The sequence below is a fragment of the Microtus pennsylvanicus genome, chromosome 18, assembly GCF_037038515.1.
Source record: "Microtus pennsylvanicus isolate mMicPen1 chromosome 18, mMicPen1.hap1, whole genome shotgun sequence".
Taxonomy (NCBI): domain Eukaryota; kingdom Metazoa; phylum Chordata; class Mammalia; order Rodentia; family Cricetidae; genus Microtus; species Microtus pennsylvanicus.
Window position 1 is genome coordinate 32163947 of NC_134596.1, and position 10103 is coordinate 32174049.

Genomic DNA, 10103 nt, shown 5'->3' on the forward strand with positions numbered 1-10103 from the left:
GAACTGACTCTCCAATCTGTCCTCTGACCTCCACACACACACACATCGCCACACTCACACAGGTTTTTTTTAATAAATATATTTAAATGGCCATATAATCTTGCCCCCGGAGCAGCCAGAGAAGACAGACTATAGGGATCAAAACCTGAAAAAAGGGTAATAATTAGATGACTACTGTTATCATCTTCTATAAAACAAAGGAGTTGAGACATCACATTTGGAGTAAGTTTTGAAAGCAGGGCCAGCCTATCTACATTTAGAACTCTTGAAATGCTCACACAATCCTGCCTCGTTCTCTAGAGTGGCTGGGACTTCAGTGGCATATTAACGCACACACACTTTGGTAAAAGTAGTAAGAAAGATTGGGCAACAGTTATCAAGACTTTAAAATGTTCATATGCTCTGACTCAGCGTCTGTACCTAGAATGAACTCTAAAGAAACATGTAATAACTTAGGAGATACAAAATACAAAGGCCAAAGGTATGCTTGACAAAATGTTAATTAACAATGCTTATATGAGGTAGTACTGTGAGTGGTTTTCTGCCCTTCCTATTCATTTTCAAACTGTGGGGGAAATCCCCAAACTCTCCACCACTGCCATTATAATGAAATACAAAGCTATTTTTTAAAAGCAGAGTCTATAGCCTATAAAAACAAAATGTTTGCAAGCTACAAACATTAAAAATGCTCCTTTCAGTTCGATGTGGTGGCATATGCCTTTAATCCTAGAACTGGAGGCAGTGACTGGGGGAATCTCTATGAGTTCCAGGCCAGCCTGGTCTACATAAAGAGGTCTAGGCCACACAGTGAGACCCTGTCTAAAAATACAAAAAATAAAAAAGCTGTTCTGTCATGCCTTCAACAAGTCCTTTAAAGCTACACAGTTATCTTACTTACACACACACACCATGTTTGAGAAATTAAGAAAATATTGCTCCATAATTTGTCTGGAGTATTAAGAATGTGACATTTTTTAAAAATCCCTAAAAAATACTTCAGCATGTGGTTGACAAGTCTTGAAATATCTACCACAGAGGCACACATCCTTCTCAAAAGCTGCAGAGACACGGGGGTCCTAATATTTCTCTGCCCTCTGACAGAAGCTCCCTTCCGCCAAAGCCTGTGCCAACTAGATAGAGAAAGCTTAGTACATTTCTTTTGCAAGAGTGTTTTAAGGCCATGAAGATTCCTCAGTAATCTGCCAAGGGCTGTGCGGAGGGGAGGAGAAAGGGTGGCTTTACAAAACAACAAGGGTTTTCTCCAACTTGCTCTTTTTGCACTGAAAGGGGACCAAACAGTGCCAGACTTTCCACAATCTGTTTGAAGGACTTCAGTGTAAAGAAATTAACAGGAATCTTAGCTCCCCGTGCAAATATAACCAGGAACCAATCACAAAGACAAGGAGTCTTACTGATTAAAGGAAGCAGAACCTCAACGTTTTCATTCACTTGACTTCTATTTTATTCCTGATTGCCTAAAACTTCGCCCATGAGCGACAGTATTTACTTTAGATGAGACAGCTTGTGCAAGGACAGCTGCAAGAAAGAAAGTTCGCAGAGTACATTTGTTAGAAGCAAAACAAGAAACACTATCGCAACACCGGGGTTAAAGATGAACACGTTATTAAAATAAAAAGCAATGAAACATGAACCACAACCATATACTATCTGCCCAAAGTTCAAAGGGAAAAGGGCACTAAAATGACATGGTTGGGAGATGATCATGTGACAAAACTATTAAAAAAAAAACAGAATGATAAACAAAATCCACAAGTCTAGAATGTTTACCTCACACAGAAACAGTAAACTGGGGTTGGACAGATAAGAAACTCATGAGGATATACAAGTCTGGGTAATGTTCTAGGTTCTTGCTTTGGTCTGTAATTTTTCACGTGTTATGTACTCCCCTGGCTATTAACCTTATTACTTTTAAAACTGCGATATAACTCACATATAATAAACTGCACAGACTTAAAAACTAGTGAGTTCTGACGTTAACTAACACAGGAAAGAATGGCTGCAGTCAAAATAAAAAAAAAACAAACCCGAATTTCTCCTACCTTACCCCACTTACAAAACAGGTTACCCCAAATTTTCTTTTAAAATCCCTTCGTACATCTAAACGTTCATGGCTTACAAAAATAGTGTCCTGGTAGGCCTGGAGACAATACATAAAACAACTACCATAAAATACTACATAAGTAATCTCAAAAGCCTACGTGGCATTTCACATTAGGAAAAAAGATAAATTTCGAATCTGGTTTCAAAGTGGCGTTTAATTTCGCTTTTTTTTCGGAGCCACCAGGTGCTGACGACCGAGTATGCACGGCTTGGAGGTGACCCCGAGGCCCCAGCTCCGCATACGGGTGACAACTCTGGCGGCTGAAAGCAAATCACGGAGCTTTGATAGAGTTAAATTGACTTCAGACACCACACACCGCGGAGCTCGTCTACGCATCCAACGGTGAGAAACTTGAAAACGCTCTCAGAGGGGCAGAGACTGGCAGCGAGCAGACTCCAACCGAGTCTTCCCCAGTCTCAGACGACAAAAGGGACGTGGCGGAGACACAGCTCGGCCGGCCTCAGCTGCTCCGAACCGGCCCCGGGAGCGCCCACCACGACCCCAGCGCGCGCCCGGGGGAGTCCGGGACCGCGCCCCGCCGGGACCGCGCCCTCCGCTCGCCGCCGCGGGGCCACCTGCTGCGCCGCCCGCCGCTTCCGGCTCCCAGGCCGCCCGGAGGCTGCGCCCGCCGCGGCCCGCGCTCCTCACCTGGCGGGCGGCCCTCTCCACCGGACGCGCTGCCGCCGCCGCCTCTCGCCGCCACCGACTGAGGACAGGTGAGGCCGCCGAACCCCCACTAGCTCCGGCCAGCCGTCACCGCCGCCGCCGCCGCCGGCCCTCGTCCGCTGTTTATTAAACTTTTCTGTTTGGCTGCTCGGCCTGTGACGCGGCCTCCGGGAAGCGCCCGCGATTGGTTCGCGACGCGCGCTGACGCGGCGGTCCCAGCCCCGCTGCCTAATTATGACCGGGCCGGGCGGGGCCGCGGGCCGGCGGCGGCGTGGGGGCGGGGCTGAGGCTCGGAGCGTGCGGCTATTGGTCAAGGCGTTGGAGGGGCGTGACGCGGAGGCGATGCCCCTTCCCCGGCCACGCCCCTGCCCTCTTGGAGGTCGGCTGGGCTGGGCTTACCTCCTCCATTGCAGCCTCGTGGCCGGGAGGGTCTCGCGCCCGCTTGGGGGGTCCGATGATGTAGCTCCGGACTCTGCAGCCCCTCAGGGAGCGGCTGCCCACGTGTAGTGTTCACCTGCATAGCGTGAGAGGAAATCTTGAGCTTCTATTTTCCCGGCCTCCAGGTGGGCCCGAGCAAAGTCCAGGGTCTGAACTTAACTGAGCCTGGACTTAAACAGAGAGGAGACTTGGAGGTGTGTGTGTGCTCGCTTGTGTAACGCACACCCACACACACGGGCTCTAGGAGCCTCCTGGACCCCTATCTTTTGCGGAAGTGTGGATTCCAGTCTCAACTACTCCTGACAAATCGTGCAGAGGAGCAGGGAGAGGCGGATTTGGGGAGCAAGTGTGATGTCGTGAGCGACTCCCCTGAGAGTCCCCAGCCCAAGCAGGAGTGCCAAGATTCCTGTCTTTATTTGAAATTCTGTTAATTTGTCAGTTAATTAATTTTGGTGTTTTAAAATGTTTCTTTTGAAGTTTCTGCCCTACTTTTACAGTAGCAGGGCTCGCGGGCCCATGATTGGGATACAGCTGACCATGTGTTTGGGCTGCTTTCTATGGTCCTGCAGAAAGAGAGGGTAGTTGGTGTGGGGGACATGCTGGAGGTCAGGAAGAATTATTCCAGGAAGAGCTAACTTTTGAAAAACGACGTCTTGGAAAGCCAGGGGACGCTCTCCTGAACAGGGCTTGAGAGATGACAGACAGCTTCTGGGGCAAGGTATTAAACTGCTAAAGCTAGGCCAGCCATGGTGGCCCATGCCATTATAATTCCAGCAATGGGACAGGCATACCTCTGAAGTTCAAGGTCAGCTTGGAGTACCTAGCAATTTCCAGCACGGCCAGGGCTATTTAGTGAAACCCAGCCCCAAATAAACATCAATAAAGCTAAGCCTACTGCATGAAAACGGAGCTGAATTGGAGGCCCTTACTCAGCTCCGGTGGGTATCCTAGGGGTATTTTTGAGAAGCATTCAACTTCCTGTCAATATTTCTGTTTACGGCTGGAAAAATGACTCAGCAGTTATGAGCACTTAGTGCTCTTGTGGGGGACCTAGATTGGGCTCCCAGCGTCCACGAGGTGGCTCACAACTGTCAAAACACTGATACGCTTGAAAATAAATCTTTAAAGCCAGGTGCGGTGAGTCTTGTCTTTAATCCCAGCACTAGGGAGGCAGAGGCAGGTGGATCTCGGACTTCGAGGTCAATCTGGTCTACAGAGTGAGTTCCCAGACAGCCAGGGCTGCTTAGAGAGACCTAGTCCAAAAACAAAAACAACAAATCTCCCTCTCTCCCTCCCTCCCTCCCTCCCTTTCTTTGACTCTCTCACAAGCTAAACCACCAAGAGAATTTTGCCCAAGGAGGAAAATGTAGAATTTGGTCTGGGGTTTAAATTGCTGCTCAGCCGCCTTTTGACTTACTACATTGAGCCATGTCTAATCTTTCGAGGTCTTCAGTTTTCTACCCATTGGGAAACGGTCAGTGAGGGAAGCAAAGATTCCCCTCCTCGGTAGAGGGGATGCTGATGGAGGGCATGCAAATCAACCTAATAGCAAACGTCTGTTGTGAATCTTAAGGCCATAGGTGACCTAGGTGGAGAAGGTAGCCATCTAAGTGGAGGCTTGGGGGCTATAGCACAGTAGTCAGGACAGGCCCAGTGTGAAGAGGAAGTTTGAACAGAAGTATAAACAGAGTGCCCTGGAGAGGATTCCAGAGTGTGAGGATTGATAAACCTCATTGTCAAGCTAGGAAGGACAAAAAAGTGATGGTGGTGGGTCCTGTGACCCGGGAGGGTGGGGAAACTGTCGATCGGGTGAACCTGTAAGGTTTTGTAGATACCGTGGGCTTACTGTAAGTAAAATGGACCAGCACAGGGTTTTGAACAGAAAAGTAACATGGAACACTTTCAGGGATAATTCCATGTTAAGAGTAGTCCCGCCAAACAGTGGTGGCGCACTGGGAAGCAGAGGCGGGTGGATCTCTGTGAGTTCAAGGCCAGCCTGGTCTACAAGAGCTAGTTCCAGGACAGGCTCCAAAGCAACAGGAGAAACCCTGTCTCAAAAAACCAAAACAAAAGGGTAGTCCCAAGAACACTTATGTTAGCAGCAGGAGTCTGTCTGACTGTGTGTGTTAGAGCTGGTGGCGACTTACACCATGGCAACGAGGGAGGCTACCGGAAGAGACCAAATTGTGGGTATACTTTTAAAATAGAGTTTCCTGATCGGATGATACTTTTTCACTCCCGTGGAATGTGGAGTGAGAGAGAAATGAATCAGGCGAGATTGAGTTTTGGCTCATGCAACTGAGAGGTAGAGTGAGAGAGAATCGAGATCCCAGCCCATCCAAGCGGAAGGTAAGATCTGTAGGCGGATATCTGACATGTTTCAGAGGTTCTGGAACCTTTAGATGAAGGGACCCAGCTGGAAGAGGTAGGAGGTCCTTTAGCCCCCTTTGTGTCTTTCTCTGATTTGCATCCATACCAAGCTGAAGCTCCCCAACCACATGTTCCCCCCTCTGTGTCATTTGCTTCTAGTGCGCGGGTCCAAGACATCATGAACCATGAATCTTCTGAAACCATGAGTCAAATTAAATCCTTGCTTAAACTGTTTCTGTCAAGTATTTGGCCGTAGCACCTGGAGTAACTAAAATAATCTTCCTTCTTTCCAGTTCTTTCCCACACCCCAGCCCTAGGCAACTACTGATGGAACCGTAGCATGATGCGTGGCTGCTCCCACTCAGGATGATGTTTGCAAGGTCCATTCATGCTTGTGTCGGTGCTGTGTGTCCTTTCACTGCTAAGAAATATGCCATTGTATTTGATATACCACGTGCCACGGTTTATTTATCCATTAGTCAGCATACGAACATTTGAGTTGCTTCTTTCTGATTGGGAGCAAAATAAATAGTGCCATGGTGACTATTTCTAACTTTTAGTGAGAACATATATGTGTATCTCTCTCTCTCTGATTTCTCTTTTTTTTCTTTTTTCCTTCTTTTTTTTTTTGGAGTATCTATATATTTATTTATTTGGGGACAAGGTTTCTTTGTGCAGCTCTGGCTGTCCTGGAACTCACATTGTAGACCAATCTGGCCTTGAATGTAGAGATCCACTTGCTGCTGCCTCCCGACTGTTGGGATTACAGGTGTGTGTTACCAGTATGCATTTCCCTTGAGTATGTGATTGTTTTTTATCTTTTTATTGAAAATGAATTTTTTTTCTTACATAATATATCCTGATTACGGTTTCCCCTCCTGCTCCTCCTTCTACTTACCCTCCACCTCTTCTTCCAACCAGATCCACCCTTTTCTGTCTCTCATTAGAAAACAAAAGACAGGCATATCTCTGTGAGTTCAAGGCCAGCCTGGTCTGCCGAGTGAGTTCTGGGACAGCTTGAGATACACGAAGAAATGCTGTCTTGAAAAACCAAAAAGAAAAGAAAGAAAGAAAAAGAAAATAAGCAGCCTTCTAAGGGATAATAAAATAAAATAAAAACTAGCACATTACAGTTGGAAAAAAAACAGAAGGTAAAGAGCCCAAGAAATGGCACAGCCCTCAGAAGCCCACTCATTTGCATACTCAGGGATCTCATAAACACACTAAACTGGAAGTCATAATATATACATAATATATACACAGAGGACCTGGTGCAGACCTGTGCAGGCCTTGCACAAGCTGCTCAGTTTCTGTGAGTTCATACGAGCTTTGTTCAAGCTGATTAGAGGACTCTGGTTTCTTGGTGTCATCCATGCCTTCTGGCTCTTACACTCTTTTCCCCTCTTCTTCCACAGGGTTCCATGAGCTCTGAGGGAAGGGATTTGATGAAGACATCCCATCAGGGCTGAGTATTCCAAGTCCCTGCATAATATCTGGCTGTGGGTCTCTGTATTTGTTCCCTTCTGTTGCAGAAGGAAGCTTCTCTCCTGATGGCTGAGCATGGCACAAAGTGTTACTGTTGAATCTTGACGTGGATTCTTTTCTGCCTTGTGAGGAACCAGCACACTGATTCCCATAGCAGCTGCAGTAGTTTTCACTCCCATAAGTGTTAATAAGTGTTCCCCTTATCCCACATCCTCATGAGCAGAACTGGTATTACTGATCTTGGCCTTTCTGACTGGGGTAATAAGAAATCTGAGAATAGTTTTGATTTGTGTGTTTCCTTGATGCCTAATAAAAGTTAAACATTTCTTTAAGTGTCTCTCAGCCATTTGAGTTTCTTCTTTATAGAATTCTGTTAAGCTCTGTACTCCAGACTTTAATTGGGTTACTATTTGTCTTGATATGTAGTTGTTTATGTATTTTGGATATTAGTTCTCCATCAGATGTGGTTTGATAAAATCTTTTCCCATTCTGTAGACCGCTGCTTTGTTCATTGTGGTGTCCTTTGCCTCACAGAAGCTTCTCAGTTTCATGAGGTCCGGTTTATTACTTGTGGATCTTAGTGCCTGTGCTAATGGTGGTCTGCTCAGACAGTCCTTTCCTGTGGCGATGAGTTCGAGTATATTGCCACATGTTCTTCTAGCAGGCTTAGTGTGTCTGACTGTATGTTTAGGTCTTTGATCCATTTGGAGTTGAGTTTTGTGCAGGATGATACGTATGGGTCTGTTTGGATTCCTTTACATGCTGACATCCAGTTATGCCAGCACCACTTATTGAAGAAGTTTTCTGTTTCCCCAGCATATAGTTTTTGGCTTCTTTGTCAAAAATCAGGTGGCCAGAGAAGTGTGGATTTATGTCTGGGTCTTCAATTTGATTCTGTTGATCAATGTGTCTATTTTTTGTGCCAATACAATGCGGGTTTTGTTTGTTTGTTTCGAGACAGGGTTTCTCTGTAGCTTCGGAGCCTGTCCTGGAACTAGCTCTTGTAGCCAGGCTGGCCTTGAACTTACAGAGATCCACCTGCCTCTGCCTCCTGAGTGCTGGTGTTAAAGGTGTGCTCCACCACCGCCCGGCCTAATTACAATTCTGTTTTTATTACTATAGGTCTGTAGTACAAAATGAAATCAGAGATAGTGCTACATCTTGAAGTTTGGTTGTTTTTTTTCTTTTAATCATTGTTCAGGATTATTTTAGCCATCTTAGACTTTAGTGTTTGCTTATGAAGCTAAAAATTGTCCTTTCAAGGTCTGTGAAAAATTGTGCTGAAATTTTCATGAGGATTGCATTGAATCTGTAGATTGCTTTTGGTAGAATGGTCATTTTCAATATATTAATCCTATTGATTCGTGAACGCGAGAAATCTTTCCATCTTCTGATATTTTATTCAATTTCTTTCTTCAGTGCCTTAAAGTTTTGTTTTTTGTTTTTATCATATAGGTCTTTCACTTGCTTGGTTAGAGTTACCCCAAGATGTTTTGTGTTATTCACAGCTACTGTGAAAGGTATTGTTTCCCTGATATTGTTCTCGGTCTGTTTGTCATTTGTGTATAGGAGGGTTACTGATTTTTGTGATATAATTTTGTATGCTGCTCCTGAAAGGACTGAGTCGGCACAAGCACACACCAAACCAAGGATATTCATTTGCCCAGGTGGGACAAAGGGCAGGGAACAGAGACAGAGACAGGGTATAGAGGACAGGAGAGAAGAGAAAAGAAGCAAGAGAAAAGGAGAAAGGAATATTTGCCCCAGAAGTACATAGATGTGACCCGTAGGTAAATAACTGTTTATTAAAGGAAAAAAGGAAACCCACCTTAGGATGAGTTGGTTTGTTTAGATTGGGCATGTTAATTTTGTTAGCCAAAAGGGGGCTTTTGATAGCTAACCCTTGGTGGTCAGCCTCAGGAAGAGGAAATGACCAAATAAGGGAATAGACCTTGGTAGCTAGTTTTAGGAGTGTAATCTTAATGTCTTGGGTTTTTTTGTTTTGTTTTTTTTTTGTTTTTTTGTTTTGTTTTGTTTTGTTTTGTTTTGCTTGTGGGAGCTTTCAATTACAACTTCTATTTCTCTCAGGGTTATATGCTGTAGTATAAATCTCTTGTACATTGTAAAGATTTGTCACTCGTAATGGTTTAGTAAAATGCTGATTGGCCAGTAGCCAGGCAGGAAGTATGGGCAGGGTGACCAGACTAAAAGAATTCTGGAAAGAGGAAAGAAAGAGACACAGTCTCAAGTTAGACTCAGAGGAAGCAAGATGAGAATGCCTCACTGAGAAAAGGTACCAAGCCACATGGCTAAACATAGATGAGAATTATGGGTCAAGTTGTAAGAGCTAGTTAGTAATAAGCCTGAGCAATGAGTCAAACAGTTTATAATTAATATAAGCCTCTTTGTATTTATTTGGGACTGAATGGTTGTGGGACTGGGCAGGACAGAAACTTCTATCTATAGTTATAGATCTGTTATAATTGCTTATCTGATCTTGATTTAATTTTGATAAGTAGTATATACCTAGAAAAATTTCCATTCCTTTTAGATTTCCCAATTTGGTGGAGTATAGGTTTTCAAAGGATGTCCATATGAACCTCTGAATTTCCTTAGTGTCTGTTGTTATGTCCCCCTTTTCATTTCTGATTTTGTATATTTGGATATTCACTCTCTGCCTTTTAGTTTATTTAGATAAGGTTTGTCAATCTTACAGATTTTCTCAAAGAAGCAACTCTTTGTTTCATTGATTATTTGTATTGTTTTTGTCTGTTTATTTCTATTTTATTTATTTCAGTCCTCAGTTTGGTTATTTCTTGCCACCTTCTCCGTTTGCATATGATTTCTTTTCGTTCTAGAGATTTCATTATACTGTTACATTACGAGTAATGTAACAGTTTTTTTTTAATGTAGGCACTTATCTCATTGTGTCCCATCAGTTTGGGTGCACTGTGTATTCATTTTCATTCAATTGTAGGAAGTCTTTCGTTTCTCTCTTGACCCATTTTTCGTTCATTAGAGA

The 10103-nt window shown here is 44.4% G+C and overlaps 1 protein-coding gene and 1 long non-coding RNA gene across 6 annotated transcripts in view; one reads left to right on the forward strand and one right to left on the reverse strand.

Annotated features, from left to right (window-relative positions):
- Zfand6 (zinc finger AN1-type containing 6) overlaps window positions 1-2902 on the reverse strand; it is a 65086-nt gene extending 62184 nt beyond the window's left edge. For all 5 annotated transcript variants that reach the window (XM_075952296.1, XM_075952287.1, XM_075952289.1 and 2 more), the window contains exon 1: window positions 2771-2902. The gene's annotated coding sequence lies outside the window, so the exon portion shown is untranslated. The remainder of the gene's footprint in view (window positions 1-2770) is intronic.
- Window positions 2903-3166: 264 nt separating this feature from the next.
- LOC142837705 (uncharacterized) lies at window positions 3167-7418 on the forward strand. The gene is made up of 3 exons (XR_012908312.1): window positions 3167-3351; window positions 5908-6001; window positions 7012-7418. It is a non-coding gene; the product is annotated as an uncharacterized LOC142837705 (long non-coding RNA).
- Window positions 7419-10103: the final 2685 nt, after the last annotated feature.